At 36.5% G+C, this 25,858-nt stretch overlaps 1 non-coding gene across 1 annotated transcript; it reads left to right on the forward strand.

Moving 5' to 3' along the window:
• Positions 1-23,457: 23,457 nt before the first annotated feature.
• Positions 23,458-23,603, forward strand: LOC128578601 (U4 spliceosomal RNA). The gene has a single exon (XR_008377748.1). It is a non-coding gene; the product is annotated as a U4 spliceosomal RNA (small nuclear RNA).
• Positions 23,604-25,858: the final 2,255 nt, after the last annotated feature.

A 25,858-nucleotide genomic window follows, 5' to 3' on the forward strand; every position in this document is an offset into this window, starting at 1 on the left:
CGCTCCAACCTTATTTGGCTACTATTTGCATGGAATATCATTTTTGATACTTCCACTTGCAACCTGTTTGTATTTTTGTGTCTAAAGAGAGTCTCTTGGAGATTATAAGATCATGTTTTCTAAAAATCTATTATGTGCTGGGTATAGTGGCTAATGCCTGTAATCCTAGCACTTGGGAGGCTGAGGTGGGTGGATTGTCTAAGCTCACAGGTTCAAGACCAGCCTGAGCCAGAGCGACACCTTGTCTCAAAAATACCCGTGCGTTATGGCAGGTGCCTGTAGTCCCAGCTACTTGGGAGGCTGAGCCAATAGTATTGCATGAGCCCAAGAATTTGAAGTTGCTGTGAGCTGTGTAACACCACAGCACTCTACCAAGGGCTACAAAGTGAGACTCTTGTCTCAAAAAAAAAAAATCTATTACACTAATCACTTCCTTTGAGTTGAAGACTTTAATTCATTTATTCATAATAAAGGACTTATTATTGACATTGGGCTGCTTTTGTCTATGTGTTGTATACAAAACTATTTTAAATTGAACACAAATTTTATGTCCACCCTGTATATTAATATCAGGGAACCTGCCCTAACACACTATGGGTCTCCTTCCAGTGGCTTGGTGGGGCGGAAAGACTGAGGAAATTATTAGGAAAAATATAGAGAATAATAGACAATGACAAAGAGATAGTTTTTAAGAGCAGCAAGGATTCGGGAGGTGGTACACCCATCTTCATGAGGCTTCCAGTATGCCACTCCGAGTAATAGGCTAGCTCTGTATTTATTTCATACATCAGTGTTACAATCCTAAATCTCATGAAGGCAGGGCAAACAATCCTATCGTGGTTCTTGCTGCGCTTGCATTTCTATTAACTAGACTAATTCTTCAACTAACTACTTTAATTATATGAATTCACTTGCTACTTTTTATTGTTTTAGGGTATTTGTGATCTTAACATAAACAGAGCCTGGATAGGTAAACTAAGAGCTGATGTCAGGGAAAGTATCCCAGCCAACCCACAGTCACAAATCACAGGCACGATTTTTTAATACTCTGAAAGCCTTATGGCCAGATAGACTCCTCTGGCCAAACTAAGGTGACAGAAGAAAAAAGATATTTCATCTTCTTATCTGGTCTGGAGCAATTCTCGTTGTGTTTAACAAAGTTTAAATTTTTACATTCTTGACTCCTCAAAAAGCACTCTTACCCTGGTAGAGACTGGCTACAGGCCTGCAGTCTGCAGCTGGCTGTGGTGGCAACTTCAGGGGAAGGGAGATATTCAACAAGCCAGCCTTCAGAATACTAAAGGGATAGGGTCTTGTGCTTTGCACTCAAAGCCAGGAAATTCCTCCTAAATCAATATTCTCCTTGTTCTGTTTTCTCTTTGTCCATTCTCTGCAATTCTATTCCTAATTTAATTTCTAATCTACTTATAACTAATAAATGAACATTAGTTTCAAGCTTATAAAATCATTATTACTAGTAATGCAAGCACATCAAGATATGACTCTTCCCTTAAGTATTCCCACATGCACTCTTCATATTGACTTCTAAATTTCTCTAGTACTGCCTCATTTTATGTTTAATTGATTTTTTCCTGGCATACTGTTTTGATTCATATATATATATATATATATACAGAAGAGAATCAAAACAGTAAATAAGAAAACAATAAAACAGAAGAATAAATTATTTTCTTGGTGATCAATCTAAGGATTACAATAATGTCTTAAATTTTTAACATGTTAGCTTGAATGAATACCAACTCATATTCAATTCTATACAAAACTCCCGCTCATTATAGTGTTATTATTACAAATTGCATGTTTATATAGCAAGTTTCCAATTAACATAGATTTAAAATTACTGTTTTATGCATTTCTTTTTTAAAAAAAATTAGAAGAAAAAAGCGTATTTGCAAAGCCAAAATGCTCACTTTCACATTGACATATCAGTTACACTTGCTTGGTTTATTTACTTCTTATGACTGTTACACTTTCTATTGTCCTTCCATTTGAGCCTCATGGATCCTTCAGCATTTCTTGCAGGCCTAGTCTAATAGCCTGGCCAAATAAACTAAGTTAGCCTTGTTTATATTGGAATATATTATTTTCTCCGTTTTAAAAATTAATCATTTGTATTTTTTTATTTAAAAATATGAAGGGAACAATTTTTTTGTTGTTGTTACATGGATACACTGTATAATGCTGAATCCAGGGTTTTCACTATGCCAAAGACCTGGATACCTGGATACTTTTCATTGTGCCCAGTAGATAAGTTTTTATCCCTCTCTCTTCATCTAACCTCTTCATTCTTAGTTTCCAATGTCCTCCAGAGCTCTTTGTGTCCTTGTGTACTAATTATTTAGCTTTCACTTATTAGTTATAACATGTGGTGTTTGTTTTCCATTACAGAAATACTTCGCTTAGGATAATAGACTCCAGTTCCATCCAAGTTGCTGCAAAAGGTATTATTTAATTCCTTTTTATGGATTAGTAGTACTCCATGGCCTGTGTGTGTGTGTGTGTGTGTGTGTGTATCATATTTTCTTTGTCCACTCACAAACTGAGGGGCATTTGGGTTGATTCCCTATCTTTGCAGTTGAGATGTATGAATTGTGCTATGATAAGCAATTGAGTGCAGGTATGATTTTAGAAAATGACTTCTTTTCTTTTGGATAGTTACCTAGTAGGGGAATTGCTAGATTGAATGTTGAGTCTACTTTTATTTCTTTGAGGAATCTCCATACTGTTTGTAGTGCCACCAACAGTGTATGAGTGTTCCTTTTCCTCTTCATCCATGCCAGTATCTGTTGTTTTTTACTTTTTAATAACTGCCATTCTGACAAGGGTAAGGCAGTATCTCACTGTGGTTTTAATTTGCATTTTCTTGATGATTACTGATGTTGAATATTTTTTCATATATTTGTTGGCCATTTGTCTACCTTCTTTTGAAAAAGTTCTGTTCGTGTCTTTTCCCCATTTTTCAAAGTGGTCATTTGACTTTTTCTTGCTGTTCTTTGTAGATTCTAGAAATTAGTCATTTGTCAGATGTATAATTTATGAATATTTTCTCCCATTCTGTAGGCTGCCTATTTCTCTGTTGATCATTTCCTTTGCTGGGCAGAAGCCTTTTAATTTAATTAAGTTCTATTGATTTATTTTTGTTGATGTTATATTTGTCTTTGGGGTCGCTCTGCTCAGTTCCGGGGCAGTGGCAGTACATGCAGGAAGCGCTTTTAGCAAGTAGGTCTGCAGCAATGTGCAAGGGGGAATACCACCATGGCTATGCACTATTAGGTATGTGCAGGACCTCCAATGGACAAACTTCATTGAGCTATGGTGGGAACACTACTCTGAGTTCTTTGACCATGTTTTTTTCTTTTAATTATTTTAGTATTTATTTAAGGTAAGGATTTTTCAAAGTCCGATATCTGGGCTTCCTCAGGGACAGTTTTTTTTTTTTTTAACTTTTTTTATTTTTATTGTTGGGGATTCATTGAGGGTACAATAAACCAGGTTACACTGATTGCAATTGTTAAGTAAAGTCCCTCTTGCAATCATGTCTTGCCCCCAAAAGGTGTGGCACACACCAAGGCCCCACCTCCCTCCCTCCTTCTTTCTCTCTCTGCTCTCCGCTTCCCCCACCCCTCACCGTGACCTTAATTGTCATTAATTGTCCTCATATCAAAATTGAGTACATAGGATTCATGCTTCTCCATTCTTGTGATGCTTTACTAAGAATAATGTCTTCAACTTCCATCCAGGTTAATAAGAAGGATGTAAAGTCTCTTTTTTTTAAATGGCTGAATAGTATTCCATGGTATACATATACCACAGCTTGTTAATCCATTCCTGGGTTGGTGGGCATTTAGGCTGTTTCCACATTTTGGCAATTGTAAATTGAGCTGCAAAAAACAGTCTAGTGCAAGTGTCCTTATGATAAAAGGATTTTTTTCCTTCTGGGTAGAAGCCCAGTAATGGGATTGCAGGATCAAATGGGAGGTCTAGCTTGAGTGCTTTGAGGTTTCTCCATACTTCCTTCCAAAAAGGTTGTACTAGTTTGCAATCCCACCAGCAGTGTAAAAGTGTTCCCTTCTCTCCACATCCACGCCAGCATCTGCAGTTTTGACATTTTGTGATGTGGGCCGTTCTCGCTGGGGTTAGATGGTATCTCAGGGTTGTTTTGATTTGCATTTCTCTAATAGATAGGAATGATGAACATTTTTTCATATGTTTGTTAGCCATTCGTCTGTCTTCTTTAAAGAAGGTTCTATTCACGTCTCTTGCCCATTGATATATGGGATTGTTGGCCTTTTTCATGTGGATTAATTTGAGTTCTCTATAGATCCTAGTTATCAAGCTTTTGTCTGATTGAAAATATGCAAATATCCTTTCCCATTGTGTAGGTTGTCCATTTGCTTTGGTTGTTGTCTCCTTAGTTGTACAGAAGCTTTTCAGTTTAATGAAGTCCCATTTGTTTATTTTTGTTGTTGCAATTGCCATGGCAGTCTTCTTCATGAAGTCTTTCCCCAGTCCAATATCTTCCAGTGTTTTTCCTATGCTTTCTTTGAGGATTTTTATTGTTTCATGCCTTAAATTTAAGTCCTTTATCCATCTTGAATCAATTTTTGTGAGTGAGGAAAAGTGTGGGTCCAGTTTCAGTCTTTTACATGTAGACATCCAGTTCTCCCAACACCATTTATTGAATAGGGAGTCTTTCCCCCAAGGTATGTTCTTGTTTGGTTTATCAAAGATTAGGTGGTTTCTTTTGTATATGCATGATTGAGTCATACTTTCTTTTTTCCTTTGCCTGCCTCATTTTTCAAAATTGGATATTTTGAATATTATATTGTGGCAATGTTAGAAAACAGATTATCTTGTCCCCGCCCAGGGTTTGGTTTTGCTGGATGTTACAGTTACTTTTTGTTTAGAGCCGGTCTGAAACTATTTTTGTCAAGTATTTATCATGTGTGGTCACCGTTTGTTCCAGCACCTCTGCTGTCACCTAGTGATCTTACAAAAATTTACTGAAATCCCAGCAGCCAAAAATAAACAATTAAGTATATTCTAGTCTTTGCATATTGGATATATGTTGGGACGCCCCTTTAAAGCTTAACCAGGTTGTTTAAAACTCTATCTTAGTCTCTAATCCTTGCTTGCAAAGAGCCTACCTATTAGTCAGCAGTGGACATTTTGATTGACAGTGTGATCTTGTACCTATAAAACCCCAGAGATTCCACTGAGAGACTCTTGGAATTGTTAAATGCATTCAGTGAAGTCTCCGGACAAAAAACTAATGTACACAGATACATTTATTTATATTTAATGATAACAAACTGTGAATTAAATCAAAGATTCAATTACATTTAAAATGGGTACAAAGAAAATAAAATATCTAAGAATATATTTAACCAATGAGGTGAAGTACCTCTACAAAGAGAACTACAAAGAACTTAGGAAATAAATTGCAGATGATACAAATAAATAGAAAAGCATATCATACTCATGGATTGGTAGAGTCAACATTGTTAAAATGTGTATACTACCCAAAGTGACTTACATATTCAATGCAATCCCATGAAAATACCAACATCATATTTCCAACAAAATAATTCTATATTTTGTTTTGGATCAGAAAAGAGCCTGAATGGCCAAAGCAATCTTCAGCAAAAGAAACAAATCTGGAGTTTTCACATTGCCATACTCCAAGTCTATAGCAACCAAAACAGCATAGTGTTGGCATAAATATAGAGACATAGAAACATGGAACAGAACAAAAACCTCAGATATAAAACCATCAGCATACAGCTAACTGATTTTTGACAAAGCAGACAACAATATATACTGCGGGGCAAAAAAAAATAATCTCTGTTCAATAAATAGTGCTGGGAAAATTGAATAGCCACAAGTAGAAGAGTGAAACAGAATCCACATCTTTTACTAGTCACAAAAATTAATATAAGATGGATAAAAATTTAAGCATTAGGCATGATGCTATAAGAATTCTACAAAAAAATGTTGGGAAAACTCTGCCAGATATTGGCCAGGCAAAGAGATTATGAAGAAGATCCCATTAGTAATCATGGCAACAACAAAAATAAATAAATGAAACTTGATTAAATGAAAAAAACCTCTGCACCACGAAGTAAATAAACAGAAAATATGACTCAATCATGCATACACAAAAGAATGAATAAAAACTGTCCCAGTGAAGCCCAGATTGGACTTCCAAAAATCTTTATCTTAAATAAATACTAAAAGAACTGAATATACAGAATGAGAGAAAGTATTTGCAAGCTATGTTTGATGAAGGACTAATAACCAGAATCTACAAAGAACTCAAGCAAATCAGCAAGAGAAAGACAATCCCATTAAAAAGTAGACAAAAGACATGAAGAGAAGCTTTTCAAAAGAAGATAGATAAATTACCAATAAACATATGAAAAAGTGATCAACATCACTAATTATCAGGGAATGCAAATTACAACCACAATGAGATATCCCCTTATTTCTGTTAGTATGGCTTTGATTAAAAAGTCAACAAACAATAGATATAGGCATGGATGCAGAGAGAAAAGAATGCTTGTACATTATTGGTGGGACAGCAAGTTAGTAAAACCACTATGGAAAACAGTATGGAGATTTCTCAAAGAACTATTAATTAAAGTAGTCCTACCATTTGATCCAGCATTCCCACTCTTGGGTACTTAACCAAAAGAATAGTATTCATTTTATCAAAAAGACACCGCTGCTTTACAATTCACACTGTAATGTATATTGCTTCACAATTCACACTGCAAAAATGAGGAATCACCCCAAGTGCCCATCAATTCATGAGTGTATTAGCTAAATGTGATATATGTATGTAATAGAATACTACTCAGCCATCAAGAAGGATGACTTAATGCCTTTTGCATCAATCTGGATGGAACTGAAGAATATTATCCTAATGGAAGTATCCAAATAACGGAAAAAGAAACACCATATGCATCACTATTAAATTGGAACTAACTAATGATCACACACGGATAGAAAAAAGTAAAACTCATCGAAAATCTCTCAGCAGGTACAAGGGAGGAGGGGATGGTCAATTACCTACCTAACAGGTACAATGAACACTAACTGGATGATGGACACTGTTATAATCATGAATCAAACATTATAAATATGATCCATGTAACCAAAAATTTTTGTACTTATAATACTTATAAATAATTTAGAAAAAAGAAATCTGTATCCATTCAGCAGTTATTTACCACTGGGGATCTCCTCTGAGTTCCTTATCAATGGTATCAGCATTTAATCTGTAAGGTTCCACGTGTTTTTAGGGCATCAATATTTTAGCTCTGTGAAATGCTATCTCAAATGCCATATACCAGATTAAGAAAGAGTAACCTCTATTTTACTACTTTAATCACAATTTTATGGACCTGTTTACTCTTGCAGAAAACAACTGATTATGGAGAAAAAATATAGCAAATTTTAACGTTTGCCACTTCGAAACTAGAGTCTCAAAAAGTTCAATTTATAATTTTGTTTGTTCTTCCCCAAAGTTTAATTCTCCAGAAATGCAAAATGAATTTTCTATGCTTGAGGAGATCAAATACAGAAGAAAGGGAATGAATCCTGTATTCTAGGAAGTAATATTCAAGTGAAGGATGCAATTTTGCATAAAGCTGGCCCAATTCACAGCAAAAGTATATGAAATTGAAATAAGTATCCCTCCCAGATGCATGAGAAAAGCTTGCTTAGTGTATATTGTGTTCCCGCATAAGAATAAGAAAAATGTATTTCTTGCTTCAGTGGATGCAGTCTGGTACTGTGATAATCTTGATCTCCATAAGGTGCTTTTTGGAAGGCATCCTTTTTGTTAGTGTGTGTGGTATTCACTGATTTCTGTAACATATCCAAACAGACCATAACAATTTGTAGAATAAAGGGAGGCATGCATTTTTCTACAGTGGTAGAGACAAAGAGTAAACAGGTGCACATGATCTAAGAGAATGAGAAATTTGACAGTGAAACAATGAGAGCAGCAAGAGAGTGATGTACTAGGAAGAAGACTGGAACGAGCAAGACAAATCAGCTAAGCATGAAATTTGATGAATACTTGAGCAGTCAATTGTGAGAATGGTTTGTAACACAAGGCAACAAATTGGTTGTATTGATAAGATAAAATGATATCGAGAAGGGCAGTAAATTTTAAGTAAATAACTTAGGTTTTGTTTTATTGAAGACATTGAACATAGGCTATATCCTATTTCATCTTTGTTTCAGAATCCCTAGGACCAATGTTGAGAATATATTAAGAGATGGAATGAAAATTGGAATCAGGGAAGTTAGCTAATAGGTTTTTTAATCTAGTCTCTACTGCCCTCTGGTTTTCTTTCTATGATCCAGATGAGTGATACCCAAGGGCCACAATTTAATTACTACCAGTAGAAACAGAAAGAAGGGCTGGACATGGTGCCTCACACCTGTAGTCTCAGGGTGGGTGGGGTGGGTGAAGTGCTTTAGGTCAAGAGGTCAAGACCAGCCTGGGTAGCATAGCCAGACATCATCTAAAAATCTTTTTTTTTTAATTATCTGGGCATGGTGGCTTATGCCTGTAGTCTCAGCCACTAAGGAGGCTGAGGCAGGAACACCATTTGAGCCCAGGACTTTGTGGCTGCCGTGAGCTATGATAACACCATCGCACTCCAGCCTGGGTAATAACAATGACACCTCATCTCTAAAAACAAACAAAACGAAACAAGAAACAGAGAAAAGGATGTAAGAAGCAATAGTGAAAGAAGCAACACTATTTAACTTGAGGAAAAGGAAGAGGAAAAAGAAAAACAGGGATAAAGGAGAATAAGAAAGAGAAATCCAGATATAAAAAGCAATCTTAATGATGATATGCATAATATTCATATTTAAAGGAGAGCAAGTTTTCATTTACTTGCAGAGCAAATTGATGGTAAGTTTTTAAACATAAACTTTGTCCAAGAAATATTGTAATGGTGGGGAAGTTATGACTATTACTTTCATTTCTGTAGGGAGGCCTAGCATCTAGGTAAAACTTCCTGGTATTTACTGAGAGAATATCATAGAACGTAGTCTATGTTTTTATGATATATGTTATTCCATTTAAGTATATACTACCTTATCCAAATGTTTGTGGAATAATTTCTCAGGCACACAGTTAAGATTGTGTTTAATTGACTGTATTTTTCAATGTGGGCATCCAAATCTTTTTATGTTTTTCTCTTACCCTAACTGAATCTTCTAGCATATCTTTTTGACTTATTATTAATTATTCAATAAAAAGTTATATTTCAAATGAATAGCAATTATTCTGCCCTGGTCAGGCTTATCATAAAATTTTGGAAAAGTCAAGTAATCACCTTAAATGATTAATGCCCTCTTTCTAGGGAATACAGTTTAATATTTCATTACTTCAGTTTAGCTCTCATTTGCCTATCTAATCATCAAACTTAAATAACATCCCTTTTTAATTCAAACAAATAAGTTACTAAACTGGCAAATAGTAGGCTCAGGATAAAAGGATAAGTACAATTTAAGATCTGTAAGATAACATGGATGTTATCTAGGTAAATGCCTTTTTCTTTAATATTGAAGTTATTTGTGTCTAGAGGACATCCATGATATGTCCAAGGTCACCTAGTTAATTAGTTACAGAGCTGGGATTAGAACTTTTCTTTCCAATTCCACATTTGTGTCCTCCTTTCTGGGTCATTAATAATTGGCCTTTTGGCAAAGTTGTATGCATCCCTGCTATTTCAGAATTGCAAATAACTAGATACATGAATTTAAAAATATATATGTTGTTTTTCTTACTATACTGTTATAATTAAGCATGTGCAGTTGGAAACATGAAATTAAGAACAGAAAGGAACTTGTAAAGGGAACTATAAGGACAGCTCCCAAAGACAAGGGTCTGCTATGGGGGGGAGAAGGGAAAACTTCTTCACTTTATAAAGGTTCACAAAAGGAGGATTAATAGAATAGGTATTAGAAGGACCTTAATTGTTAGGTAGCCTCTAAGGCCTCTCAGCATGTTAAAGCAGCAATCTTTGGGATATCACTTTCTGAGCCCCAACATTTCTCTGACTGAAACTTTCTTTACAGTTTCATACATTAAACCTGATATGATGGCTGTGGAGAGAAAAACTGAGTTAATAGTTGAAAAGCAAAGGATTCCATTAACCAGTCTCCCTTTTATAGTAATAGTCCAGTCCAGTTAAAGAGTTATGTCTCATTTCAGAAGATGGCATTGTAGATGAACTCAGAGTAGTCTACATGTCCACAGGCATGAAGTCTGTTTATATACGTGTAAGTTGCTTTAGCAATTTCTCTCAAAGTTTATATAAAGTTATCTAGCTTCAATTTGTAGGCCTTTAAGAAAAGCACAGTTTTAATATCTAGTGATTTTATTCAAAAAGGTGAGAGGAAAATTGAAAATGTTAGCTTGGTGACTTGTAACCAGGAGAGAATTTAGTATTCATTTTAATTGTAAGCAAATAATAAAAACTTAAGAGCAATGGACAGGGCTAGAATCTAAAATGGATGTACTATAGTTTTCTTTTAAAGCACAATGCTTTTTTATCTCCAGCCCCCCAGTTCTCCCAAGAACAAATTATAATAAGACTAATTTATTTTCAAAATAAGATTGAGTTTTCTTATACTTGGTTTGATTATTGTATCAAAAACAGAAAGAATAATGATTGGCCATATAGGTTCTTTCCAAATAGGTTTCTCTGAGACTTTTTTATAAGGAATTTCAAATTAGACTTTTAAAAAAGACCCTCAAACCAAGACCACATGCACTGGCTCACGCCTGTAGTTCTAGCACTCTGGGAGGCCGAGATGGAAGGATCACTTGAGCTCAGGAGTTTGAGATCAGCCTGAGTAAGAGAGAGACACCATCTCTACTAAAAATAGAAAAATTAGCTGGGTGTGTGGTGGGAGCCTGTATTCCCACCTCCTTTGGAGGCTAAGGCAAGAGGATCACTTGAGTTCGAGAATTTGAGGTTCTATAAGCAATCATGACTCCATAGCACTTTACCCAAGGCGACAGAGTCAGACTCTAGCAAAACAAAACAAAACAAAACAAACAAAACACTCAAAACTTGGTGGCTAAGCCAGATACAGATTCTGTATTATCTATATAAATTGAATGAATTCCTCTCTTCTTGAGATCCCTAAAATATCCCGAGATCCTGGGCCTGACATAAAGTGGCATTCTCTACTTACCATAAGGTCAGGAACACTGTAAAGGAATTATTTTGAAAAGTTTTTTTTTTATTAAATCATAACTGTATACATTGATATGATCATGGGGTATCATACACTCGCTTCATAAACCATTTGACACATTTTTATCACAGTGGTTAACATAGCCTTTCCGGCGTTATCTCAGTTACTGTGCCAAAATATTTACATTCTACATTTACCAAGTTTCGCAAATACCCCTGTAATATGCACCACAGGTGTGATCCCACCGATCCCCCTCCCTCTACCCACCCCCTCTTTCCCACTTCCCCCTATTGTTAAGTTGTAGCTGGGTTATAGCTTTCATGTGAGAGTCCCAAATTAGTTTGATAGTAGGGCTGTGTACATTGGGTACTTTTTCTTCCATTCTTGAGATACTTTACTAAGAAGAATATGTTCCAGCTCCATCCATGTAAACATGAAAGAGGTAAAGTCTCCATCTTTCTTTAAGGCTGCATAGTATTCCATGGTATACATATACCACAATTTATTAATCCATTCCTGGATCGATGGGCACTTGGGCTTTTTCCATGACTTAGCTATTATGAATTGGGCTGCAATAAACATTCTGGTACAAATATCTTTGTTATGTTGTGATTTTTGGTCTTCTGGGTATATGCCCAGCAGAGGAATTACAGGATTGAATGGTAGATCTATTTTTAGATCTCCGAGTGTTCTCCATATATCTTTCCAAAAGGAATGTATTAATTTGCATTCCCACCAGCAGTGCAGAAGTGTTCCCTTTTCTCCACATCCACGCCAACATCTCTGGTCTTGAGATTTTGTGATATAGGCTAGTCTCATTGGAGTTAGATGATATCTCAAAGTAGTTTTGATTTGCATTTCTCTGATGATTAAAGATGATGAGCATTTTTTGATATGTCTGAAGGCCGTGCGCCTGTCTTCTTCAGAGAAGTTTCTCTTCAAATCCCTTGCCCAGCCTGCGATGGGATCCCTTGTTTTTTTCTTGCTGATGCATTTGAGTTCTCTGTGGATTCTGGTTATTAAACCTTTGTCAGAGATATACCCTGCAAATATCTTCTCCCATTCTGAGGGCTGTCTGCTTGCTCTGCTTACTGTGTTCTTAGCTGTGCAGAAGCTTTTTAGTTTGATCAAGTCCCCGTAGTGTATTTTTGAAGCTGCTTCAATTGCCCGGGGGGTTCTCCTCATGAAATACTCACCCAGACCAATTTATTTTGAAAAGTTTTTGCAAGGGACATTTTTTTTTTTTTTGGTTCCACAAAAGTCAACCTCAGTTCCTCAAAGCAGTCTGATCATATCTGAAAATATAACATTCCAGTAAAAGGCTTGGTAAAATAATCAGCATTTCTAATTGTGTCCTGCTATGAAAGAAAATAGATTCTTATTGAACTTACACAAATAACTATATTACCATAAAATAAGAATACAGTTCCTGAATTCTGGAGGGATCAGGTAAAGAGAAAGGAAAATGTTTTCATTTTGCTCACCGAACTATACTTCACCCAGTAGTTGTATTCTATAAATAATTTTTTAGAAGTTTTTTTGATTTGGAAAAGAAAAGAATCACCAATGTTTCAAACAAGAAAAGTAAAAAAGTAAATATTTAAGCCCTTCATCAATTCAGTTCATCAAGTGATTAACTTCTCTTTTAATCTTTCAATGTTAGATTTGGAATTTGATGAATTCAGGGTTTTTTGTTTTTATTATAGGTTTTGAAATTCTTACACAGTCCAATTCGTCAAAGTCACCAGTAGAGGTCTATATTTCAAAAGTCCTGCCAGACTCTTTTTATTCTTTTCAAGAACCTTTTTGAAGCTGCAACCCTTTACGATTACATGAGGGATACTATGAAAGTTTTGAGATATGCAAAAATTGAGAAAGGTAAAATCACTTTTTTTTTTTTTTTTGCAGTTTTGGCCGGGGCTGGGTTTGAACCCACCACTTAAAGCATATGGGGCTGGCACTCTACTCCTTTGAGCCACAGGCACTGCACTAAAATCATTTTTATTACTATACTTTCATTTTTATTACTATATTTTCTCTAAACAATCACCATGACATTCTGTGCACTTTTGCATTTTTGTAAACCATTTTGTTTTTTTTTATTAAATCATAGCTGTGTACATTGATATATTCATGGGGCATCATTCACTAGCTTCACAGACCATTTTTGTAAACCATTTTGAAAACCCTTTCCACTCATTTTCTTCAAGTGCTGTAAGTTCACTTTGGTTGGTGTGAACAGCTTCTTCAAAGCTGAAGAACCTTCTTCTGCATATGCAATTTTTTAGTATGGGGAACAGGAAATAATCACATGGGGCCGGGTCAGGACTATAGGGTGGATGAGTCATAAATTTAACCTCTGTGGACTCCAGAAACTGAAAGGTGATGTTGGCTGTACGGCCAGATGCATTGTCATGGTGCAAGATGGTTTCCCACAGTCCTTTCTTTGAAGTATCCAGAAAACTTTTGGTAGGCATACTGTTGTGTACCACTGAACAGTAATAGTCCTTTGTTCCTCCAGAACAGTTGCAACATGACCACTTTGGGAAAAGAAAGTTGCCGGAATTTTCTTTCTGACACTTCAGGGAAGCTTCAATTTTGTTAGGGGATTTTCATCAGGAAAAATCTACGTTATAAACTAACACTTATTCTCTGCATCAAACTGGTAGATCTGGGTTTCATCACCAGTAAGGATATCAGAACTGCAACTAGACTCGTCTCTGCCAACTGTGACCAGGCTTTCTTCACACCGTTCAATATGAATGTGCTTTTGCTCATCTGTCAAAGTGTGAGGAACCCATTGGGATGAAACTTTCCTGACTCAAAGATAATCATGAATTGCAGGCGATTCAATCTGTAGTGCCACTTCAATGTCTTTAAATGTCACTCAATTGTTGTCGCCAGCCATTTTTTTCCACAGCTGCAATGTTTTCCTCACTCACTGCGGTTGCCAGTTGCTGGATGCCCACTCTTCCCCTTATCTTTCAATAAAATTTGGCCTCTTCAAAATTTTTGAAACTACAGAGAAATTGTTGTTCAGGAAGGAGTAAAGTCCCTGAAAGATAATTGCAAATGCTCAAGGCTTTGAGAGAATTGTTTAATCCACTTCAAAAATCATAGAAAATCATCACACAAAAGAGCTCTCTCTTCCCAGCACCACAGCTGACGCTGATAGCGCTCCCAGAGACACCCATAAGCTAGGCAAGTTAAACTCTCACAGATGAATCAGAAAGGACTTTGCTGTCAACTGTATTGCTTAGAAATGACATAATGAACCATAACACAGTCTGTCTCAAAACTTTTGTAGTGATCTCCATTTATCTTATTAGTATGTATTACAGAATTATATTGTATTCCTAATATCCTGTATGTCCTAGAATATATTAGCTGTCATAATTTTAATGTTAAATTGTATACCACAGTAATAACCAAATCTCCCTGTCAATTGAATTATTATTATGAAATCATCAAATTTGTAACCATAACCATTGTAAGTCTTCTTAGGCTTGGCTCTTCCCTGCATCTGGTGGTGCAGGTCCTGTGGATTTGTGGATATGTCCCCAAGCTTCCCCATCGCCAACAGACAGACCCCAGATAAGACACCAGAATCCAAAGGCTCAAAACCAACCACATAAGCTCATGACGTAAGCTTTTGTGACTTAACCAGAGATGCACAATATATCTCCAAAGAGTTGCAAAGAAGCAATTCTCACAAGATCCAGAGGTTCCCAGACTTTTCAGATTGGGCCACTTGACATGACTCTAAAATTGCCACCGTCAATGATGAAGATCAAGAGAGAGTGCTCTCATTGGTCACAAGTCAAACTCTCAAGGATATAAAACAAAACAAGAGGGACTATGCATGACATGTTACAGAAAAACTGAGACAAAGAAAAAAATAAAGACTACTTCAGGGAGAAAAAGGATCAGACAATAAGAATATTCACATCTAAAATACACCAGAGTCAGTACATCCAAAAATAGTAATACAAATGCTTTTTTTCCCATTAGTTATCATTCTGAGAGAAAAAGAGAGGTTTTTACCATCTGCCCAACTGAATTCACTGACAGATACTGGGAGCCTCATTTGTAAGAAATGCTTATGCTTTTTCTGACTTAACATGTTCTGGGCTCCTTTGACTCTGGCCTTCAGAAAAGCAGAGAAGTTTTGGTAACCTGCTCACAGCACCAAAATTGCAGGAGCAAAGAGAAAACTACACTTTCATTCCCTGAAGGTTCAATGAAAATCAACTGAAAAAGATTAATAGAAGAACAGGCAGACTCACTTATTAACATGCATGGAGAAAAATCACAAAGTAATTACCTAATAACCCAGGGTAGTATAGAAGCTTAAAAACCCTTTTCATGGTGGAGGGTGGAAAACAGAGACTGTAGATAATTCTTTTGAGTAAAAGAATTGATAAATCATCAGAGTAAATAGACCTTGGAGGTGGAAAGTTGACATTATTAGAAGGTGAGTGGCAAACCTGCACTCATGTAAGGAACACAGGTTGTCTTATTATGCCGATGAAGTCCCCCAGTTAATCTCTTGGAGCTGCTTTTAGAATAGATGTAAAGTCTAGATGGGCATGGTAAGGACTCCCATTCTCTTCTCTTCTCTGATGGTTGATCTGTCCTGGCTGTTTCATGAGATCCCTAAGGTTTATGACACTTTTTTTTTTCCCCAAGGCTTTCTTAGTCAGATAAAATTCCAAAGAGAATCACCTTCTGCACTTGTGGGGGGCACAAGGAAAGATTAGAGGGACCTTGATTCAGAGGCAGCTTCTAAGGCCTTTCATGTCAAAGTGGTAGTCTTTGGGGTGTCATTTTCTGAGCCCCAAAATTACTATGTCAGAGAATTCCATTTCTCTGGTCACAGCCTGTAGAATCAGAATTTAAGGGACTTCTCTACAATATTTGCATTCTTTGTCTGGTCTGATTTCATTTCAAGAAAAGTAGAGAGAAATAATTACATTAGAATACAGATTATACTTTCTAGAATAATTTCTCTGACATATGCAAAACAAGAATTATTTTCTTGTGTTGTTATGTAATAAAAAAGAGAAAATATTCAAAATGAACAAGTTGAATACAATCATTATAAGAAAAATGATAATACATAATTTGTATTAAAATGTGCAATAAATGAAGACTAATTTATTAAGGCCTTAGTAAAAATTGGCTAATCAATGGCTGGGATACAGTTTATAATTCATTTTAGAAAAAATATTTTGGGAAATAATGGTTTGTTCCTTTTCAATACACTATTATGCTTTGATATGCATTTGAATTAGGTGGACAATCTCCCATTTAGGTTTCATTCATCCACACACAAAAAGACTGGAAATTGTAATTCTATAATCACTGAGTCTAATTGCTTATGAATACTATATTTTAAGCAGGAACAATTGATTTTGAAATAAAGATGAGGATGCCAAGAAAATTTAAATAAAATGAGAATAATTTTCTTTTTTACTCAAGCCTCTGCTTTGTTGAGCTGACGCATTTGTCCTCTACTCTAATTACTACTGAAAATTTTCATCATTAACATTGATTATTTAGCTACATTTGTAGTAAAAAAAAAATGCTTTGTTATTCTTTGCAAAATATATGACTGCTTAGGAAATGTACTATATGCAAATTATATTAAAATAGTATTTCTTGAAGTACAATGAAGATAATTATGGAGCTTGGTTAATGAAATTCTTAGATGCCAGGTCTAGGGGCCACACCTGTCATCCCAAAACTTTGGGAGGCCAAGGTGTTATAAATATTTTTTCTGTGACAGGTCCTTGGTCTTGGAGATTCAAAATGAAACCCTACACCATGAAAGTAAGCAATAGGACAGTTGATTTTACAGAGAAGGACGCAGGGAGAAGGGCAACAAAGCCTTAGACAATAGAGGGGGGAAATTTCCAAATGGGAAGACCCACGTGGGTCTTTTATTTGAGGTTCCATATACTGCTTGCTATCAGGTCGGGTGTCCAGGGAAGGTACATTACCCTCCCTCAGGAGCTGGCAGACAAAAGACATCTCATCCATGTTGACTAGTGAATGAATGTATTAGAAAATAAATTAGGTCCTCATAGTTCCTGCCCTATCTAAAGCAGCAGGGTATATATATTTTACACTCCAAGAGGGGCTATCCAGATCAAAGTCTGCTTTTGTCCAGAGAGTGTGGTTTGAAAAAAAAGTCTGTTTGCTCAGGACTAGAAAACGGGAGTCCCTGCTCAGCCCTGAATGGGGAAACCCTATATGAGAGGTAGAAGGATGGCTTGAGACCAGGAACTCATGACCCAGTTGGGTAACACTATGAAACCCTGCCTCCACAAAAAAAAATAAATAAATAAATAAAAATAAAAGGAAAGAAATTCTAGGAAACGTCATTCTACCAAAATAGGCTGCCAAATGAATAATATTGTAAACAAATATCAATGTGTGAAGAATGTAAGGAAGCTAAAAATACCTTGTCCTCACAAATGTAAATTATTTTTTTTATTTTTTCCTATTTAATTTTCAATTTCCATCATTTCCCTTCTTAACTAAGATATGTATACTATTTTTGAAATAGTTTTTCATTTAAAAATAGATTGCTTGCTTAAAGATAACTGTGAAATAACCTCTAGGGCATGGAGTTAAAAATTGTTTTAAGATTAAGAGGCACTTCAAACAAGTTACAATTCCTCTTCAAAGCTGGATTTGATACCTTTCCTGGTAGTTATTTGCGTGTTTGTCACAAATCCATTCAGTTCTCCACTGTGGATTTGTCAACGGAAAAGAAGCCATACTCAGTAAAATCATTTAAGGTTTATTCTGAGACAAATTTGAGGACCATGACTTGGAGCCATGCCCAAGAAGCCTTGAACGCATGGACTAGAGGTTGGAGGGTTGCAGTTTGGTTTTATACATTTTAGGGAGACAGCGATTACAGGTGAGTTCATAAATCAATACCTGTAAAACATACATTGGTTTGTTCCCAAAAGGTGGGACATCTAGAAGCAGTAGCTTATAAGCTATTGGTGGATTTAAAGATTCTTTAGTTGACAATTGGATGAAAGAGTTAGGCTAAAATACCAGAAGTCAGTGAAAAAGAATGCTTAAGATAAAGGGTCTGTTAATTAGAGACAAAGTACTGAACAGACTCAAGTGGTTTGTTATGTATTTTGAGGACGTGCAGCTAGGTCTTATACAGCCTTAGGCCTATTAGTGAGTCACAGAGGACACCTCTAAGAAGGGAAAGGGGCATGATGAGGCAAGTCTGATCCCCATTCTCATGGCTAGTAATTCAGTTTTAGGGATCCTCTTGGTCAAGAGAGAGTGTAGTCAGTCGCTGAGGAGGGAGCCTTAAAATTTTATTTTAATTCCCAAGTTCAACTACATTTTCCAGCCTTTGTTTTCATTGGTCCTCACAAGCTCTGGCCTTCTACAGAAATACAAAATAATTCTGTATTTTCACAAGATCTATAAGTGATTTGCACATACTTGAAAGGTTGGAAAGCCGTTGCTCAAAGAATGATGCTACTCTATTTAAATCACTCTCTTCAGTACCTGATTAGTGTTCAGCAAAGGATTAACCTCTGAATATACATTACTTCATGTAGTACTTACTGGTATCCCACTTCTTAAGACATAGGTACTTAAAAAAAAGATTTTTATGATGGCAAATACTAAATTCATATAATTGTAGAGCTAAAACTATAATAAACCTTCCCTGTATCCTTCACTCAGCTTCAAAAGTGCATAGCCACATATTTTTCATGATTATTTTAAAACAAATCCCAATCATCACATGATTTCATCAGGAAATGGTATTTATATAACACACACTCTTTTTTTTTTTTTTGAGGGGGCATGGTTATGATTCCATTGCTCCTAAGAATACTTTTAAGTTATTCCTTAATAGCCTCAAACATCCTCACATTGTTTATATTTCCTTGATTATCTCATAATTGTGTACACCTTTTTGCTGACATTTCTTCTTTAAATACTTTCAATCGGCATCTAAATAAGGGTTATCTACTGTAACTATTTGATATGCCTTTGGAGTCCCCCCCACTCTCTCTCCCTCTCTCACACACATGCGCACACACACACACACACTTTTAGCTACTAGGTTCCTACAGATGAAGGAAGTGTTCATATCATTTGAAAGAGGAGGAAACTGGAACTCAGAAATTAATTGTCCTGAAGCTAAATAGCTAGTAAACTGCAATGCCAAAGTTGAAGCCAGGCTTATCCATCTCCATTGATTATTCCTTATATCATGTGGTTGCCCTTAGATTGTCACCAGTTTTATCTCTTCAATTTCATTTAACTCACGGACTTACTGTTTTTTTGTTCATTCTAAAAGATTTTTATTTTTGTGCATATCCATTTTGATAGCCCACAATTTAAACTCCAGACCCCTGAGGAATCAGATACACCAACAAGTGATGTTAATACCCTTCCATAATAACTCGGGAATGAGGGAAAGCACTTTTCCCCCCTTGCTTCCTTGCTTGATCAACTGTTCCTTAATGTTAAGCCTGAATACTTTCTAATATATGTGTAGCTATAAAGATCACTTGTTAATGCCATCCTGGGAACTTCTATAAATCCACCCTCATGTTTCAGTTGCATGTAAGTTTCTCACTTAATACTATAGGTTTATATTCCCAACTTACCTTCCTCTACCAATTCAAAGCCTATATTGCACAATGCACAAATGATATTGTGGTAGTCTAGTTATCTTTGGCAATGTTGGGGATCAGAAAACAATATTATGCTTTGACCTGCTGAACTGAAGAAACAGCCTCAATATCTATATGACATCCCTCTCAATCCTATCCATTCAATCCTCTTCCTTTCCCAAAGCACGAGATAAATTTTCTTATTTGCTAAAAGTCCAGATGCTCCAAAGAAGGAAAAAGTTACCTCTGGTACCTTCCCTGAGTTTTAATTAACTTAATATATATAGCAGGAAGAATGACTGAAATTTGTCAACACAACCAGACAGACTTTTGCCACACTGCACTGAGGGCCCAACAGACTTTATTTCAAGCCGTTGTGCAATCTCCAAGCCCATTTAATTCCCTTAAAAATCATTTACTATCCCCCTTTAAATAACACACATTTCCCTGGGTGGTGCCTGTGGCTCAGTGGGTAGGGCATCGGCCCCATATACCGAGGGTGGTGGGTTCGAACCCGGTCCCTGCCAAACTGCAACAGAAAATAGCTGGGCATTGTGGCAGGTGCCTGTAGTCCCAGCTACTCGGGAGGCTGAGGCAAGAGAATCGCCTAAGCCCAGGAGTTGGAGGTTGCTGTGAGCTGTGATGCCACAGCACTCTACCAAGGGTGATAAAGTGAGACTCTGTCTTAAAACAAACAAACAAACAAAAAACAAAAAAACCACATACATTTCCTATCTCCTTATGAAGAAGGGTATATAAATATCTGTACCCCATTGTGGTATTGGTTAATAATTTTCTTCTAATTATTCCATGCTATGTAAATTAAAATAAAGTATAGGCATAGGTGGCACATTTCTAAAACTGATTGAAGCTATCTATGACAAATCCACAGCCAATATTTTACTGAATGGAGTAAAACTGAAAGCTTTTCCTCTTAGAACTGGAACCAGACAAGGTTGTCCTCTGTCACCTTTACTATTCAACATAGTGCTGAAAGTTCTAGCCAATACAATTAGGCAAGACAAGGAAATAAAGGGAATCCAAATGGGAGCAGAGGAGGTCAAACTCTCCCTCTTTGCTGACGACATGATCTTATACTTAGAGAACCCCAAAGACTCAACCACAAGACTCCTAGAAGTCATCAAAAAATACAGTAATGTTTCAGGATATAAAATCAATGTCCACAAGTCAGTAGCCTTTGTGTACACCAATAACAGTCAAGATGAGAAGCTAATTAAGGACACAACTCCCTTCACCATAGTCTCAAAGAAAATGAAATACCTAGGAATATACCTAACGAAGGAGGTGAAGGACCTCTATAAAGAAAACTATGAAATCCTCAGAAAGGAAATAGCAGAGGATATTAACAAATGGAAGAACATACCATGCTCATGGATGGGAAGAATCAACATTGTTAAAATGTCTATACTTCCCAAAGCAATCTACTTATTCAATGCCATTCCTATCAAAATACCAACATCGTACTTTCAAGATTTGGAAAAAATGATTCTGCGTTTTGTATGGAACCGGAAAAAACCCCGTATAGCTAAGGCAGTTCTCTGTAACAAAAATAAAGCTGGGGGCATCAGCATACCAGATTTTAGTCTGTACTACAAAGCCATAGTGGTCAAGACAGGATGGTACTGGCACAAAAACAGAGACATAGACACTTGGAATCAAATTGAAAACCAAGAAATGAAACTAACATCTGACAACCACCTAATCTTCGATAAACCAAACAAGAATATGCCTTGGGGGAAAGACTCCCTATTCAATCAATGGTGTTGGGAGAACTGGATGTCTACATGTAAAAGACTGAAACTGGACCCACACCTTTCCCCACTCACAAAAATTGATTCAAGATGGATAAAGGACTTAAATTTAAGGCATAAACAAAAAAAATCCTCAAAGAAAGCAGAGGAAAAACACTGGAAGATATCGGACTGGGGAAAGACTTCATGAAGAAGACTGCCATGGCAATTGCAACAACAACAAAAATAAACAAATGGGACTTCATTAAACTGAAAAGCTTCTGTACAGCTAAGGAGACAATAACCAAAGCAAAGAGACAACCTACACAATGGGAAAGGATATTTGCATATTTTCAATCAGACAAAAGCTTGATAACTAGGATCTATAAAGAGCTCAAATTAATCCACATGAAAAAAGCCAACAATCCCATATATCAATGGGCAAGAGACACGAATAGAACTTTCTCTAAAGATGACAGACGAATGGCTAACAAACATATGAAAAAATGTTCATCATCTCTATATATTAGAGAAATGCAAATCAAAACAACCCTGAGATATCATCTAACCCCAGCAAGAATGGCCCACATCACAAAATCTCAAAACTGCAGATGCTGGCGTGGATGTGGAGAGAAGGGAACACTTTTACACTACTGGTGGGACTGCAAACTGGTACAACCTTTCTGGAAGGAAGTATGGAGAAACCTCAAAGCACTCAAGCTAGACCTCCCATTTGATCCTGCAATCCCATTACTGGGCATCTACCCAGAAGGAAAAAAATCCTTTTATCATAAGGACAATTGTACTAGACTGTTTATTGCAGCTCAATTTACAATCGTCAAAATGTGGAAACAGCCTAAATGCCCACCAACCCAGGAATGGATTAACAAGCTATGGTATATGTACACCATGGAATACTATTCAGCCATTAAAAAAAATGGAGACTTTACATCCTTCGTATTAACCTGGATGGAAGTGGAAGACATTATTCTTAGTAAAGCATCACAAGAATGGAGAAGCATGAATCCTATGTACTCAATTTTGATATGAGGACAATTAATGACAATTAAGGTTATGGGCAGGGAGCAGAAAGAGGAACGGAGGGAGTGGGGTGGAGCCTTGTTGTGTGTCACACTTTATGGGGGCAAGACATGATTGCAAGCGGGACTTTACCTAACAATTGCAATCAGTGTAACCTGCTTATTGTACCCTCAATGAATCTCCAACAATAAAAAAATAAAATAAAATAAAATAAAAATATAAAAAAGAAAAGAAAGTTTTGTCTTTTCTTCTATTAATCTGCCTTTTGTCAGTTGATTTTTCAGCAAACCTTCAGAAAGTAACGGGTAAGCTTTCCCTTTGCCCCTACAGCAACCCTTTAGTTCTACCTTTAATGTGGGGAAATACTTTTGTGTTATAATTTATCACAATTGTTCTAAACTTGAAAAAATTTTAACGTTGTCTATTTATTTGCATTGGAGATTTAATACAAATTGTGCAAGAAACAAATATGATATCTTGTCCTTCCACCTTCCTTCTAATAAATTAAGTCCACTTAACTACAGCAGTATTACTAAATAAGTTAGAATATACAATCGCCCCCAGTATTCATTGGGGATTGGTTTCAGGATCCCTGAATATACCCAAATCCATGCATACTGAAATCTCTTATTCAGCCTTGCTGAACCCACATATACAAAAATTTGGCTCTGTGTACATGGGTTTTGTATTCTGCAAATACTGTATTTTTGATACACAATTGGTTGACAAAAATCCGCATAAGTTTTGGGCAGCGCAGTACCATCGCCAAAGAGTTTTTTTCCGAGGTGCAATTATTGCTAATTGAAAGCTTTTCTCAATACCCCGCTGTGAGGACTTGCAATATAGTTGGCACTATATTGGCAATTTTTGACAGTCTCTACAGAGATTGTAAGAAAAAAAAATCTGCATATAACTGAATCCATGAAGTTCAAACCCAACTTTTTCAAGGGTCAACTGTATATACAGTTTGTATTATGATACCGGAGGACAGGACTATACCTCATACAACCACCTAACCATTTTCATAGAGAGCTTTCCCAGTATGCAATGGGAAATTGGAAGGCATCCTTTTACCTTTGTTATATTAGCAGGCATGCAATCGAGCAACATTTGACCAATTAGAAGATATAATTTATGATATTCATTTAAAACATTAATATTCTATCTTGAGATCAATACTAACATTTGGCATACAAAATATTTGCTCATCTAAACTTCCTATTTTTCAAATGGATGGAAACCACTATACTCTCAAAAATCTATATATTGCAATATGGTCTAGAATTCTAACCTAAGTTCTAGTTTCTTGATCATTGACCATTAACAAATTAAGTATTAAATGGCAGGGTTTCAACCAAGTGTTCATAATTGCCTGTTACTTACCTACAAACTTTTAGTTGAGATTTTCTCTGCCCTGCCCTGAAATGTGTCTTGTCTTCAAGTCTGATTAAACAGAAAAATACAGACTGTTCTCTCTTCACAGATCTAAGAACTGGCTTGCCATAGTGAGAAACAGACAGCCCTGATCATTGTTTGCTCAGCCTGATCATTGTTCTCTCTTCACAGATCTAAGAACTGGCTTGCCATAGTGAGAAACAGCCCTGATCATTGTTTGCTCAGCCCCACTCATTCCCCCACTGTCCCTTTAAAAGTTCCTTCTAGCCCTGCTTATCCCTTCCTATAAAAGAAAATTATTTTTCAGTTTAATTTTTGTGATTCATGTGAATCCTGAAGCCAGAACATTCTCCCTATTTTCACATTTTTCGTTGTCAATTCTCTCTTTATCTAAGTCCAGATTTCTATTTATATATTTAGGTATTTATTTATTTAGAGACAGAGTCTCTCTCTGTCACCCTGGTGGAGTCTCTCTCTGTCCAAATACTGTGGCATCATAGCTCACAGCAACCTCAAACTCTTGGGTTCAAGAGCTCCTCTTGCCTCAGCCTCCAGAGTAGCTGAGAACATAGGCTCCTGCCACAACACCTGGTTGTTTTTAGAGATGAGCTCTCGCTCTTGCTCAGGCTGGTCTCAAATGCCTGAGCTCAAGTAATCCACCCCATCAGCCTCCCAGAGTGCTAGCATTACAGGTGTGAGCCACCACACCTGGCCTTCAGATGTGTTTTTATTTTGTTGGTTTAAGCAAATGGGAGTTCTTGCTTATCATTGATTTAATGTCTTTCTTTACAGTGACTTCTAATCCCTCTGCTTTCTAATCTCTGATAGAAAAATAATGGTCACTGAATTTTTTGAGCATGTTAATGATGTTTTTACAAAAGGACTATGTGACTAGAATTCTTAGAGAATTACCAGTGCAGTGTCTTTCTTTTAATTTCTGGAAACTTAACCTTGAATCACTGTTAGGACTATTAGAGATATGTTATATATTTTGCTGGAGGTCTTCAAGTGACCCCCTAGCTGTCTTCAGTTCTTAAGTACCTGGTCCAGATACTTGACAGAACTAGAAATTTCAATTGAGAAGTAACAAAGGCAACACTGACAGAAAATAAAAGTAAAATCGTAGCATCAGTGCGGAAGGAAGGAAGGAAGGAAGGAAGGAAGGAAGGAAGGAAGGAAGGAAGGAAGGAAGGAAGGAAGGAAGGAAGGAAGGAAGGAAGGAGGGAGGGAGGGAGGGAGGGAGGGAGGGAAGGAGGGAAGGAAGGAAGAAAGAAGGAGGGAAGGAAGGAAGAAAGAAGGAGGGAAGGAAGGAAGAAAGAAGGAGGGAAGGAAGGAAGGAAGGAAGGAAGGAAGGAAGGAAGGAAGGAAGGAAGGAAGGAAATTTGACTGAAGCATAGACATTTCCAGAGAGAAGAAAATGGTCCTTCCTTGGAAGTGAGAGGAGAGCCCCATTCCAAAGACAATACACAGATATAAGTATCTTATCTTAGTTCCTCCTATAGTTATCTATAAGGTTTTTCATTGGTCCTTTTACATCTTCACATATTCTTTTCTACACATTCACCTTAGTTGCTACATGTGCCCATTTTTCTTCCTTTTAACCATAATTGCTACCGGATTTCCTGATAATTATATGGTGGTGACTACTAGTCTTGTGATTTTTTTTGTAGCATTTATAGTGTGCATTCTTCTGTAACCGTGACCATTACCCCTCTCTGTATCACAAGCTAAAAACTGCATTTTATG

This window comes from Nycticebus coucang, chromosome X, assembly GCF_027406575.1.
Source record: "Nycticebus coucang isolate mNycCou1 chromosome X, mNycCou1.pri, whole genome shotgun sequence".
NCBI classification, from domain to species: Eukaryota; Metazoa; Chordata; class Mammalia; order Primates; family Lorisidae; genus Nycticebus; species Nycticebus coucang.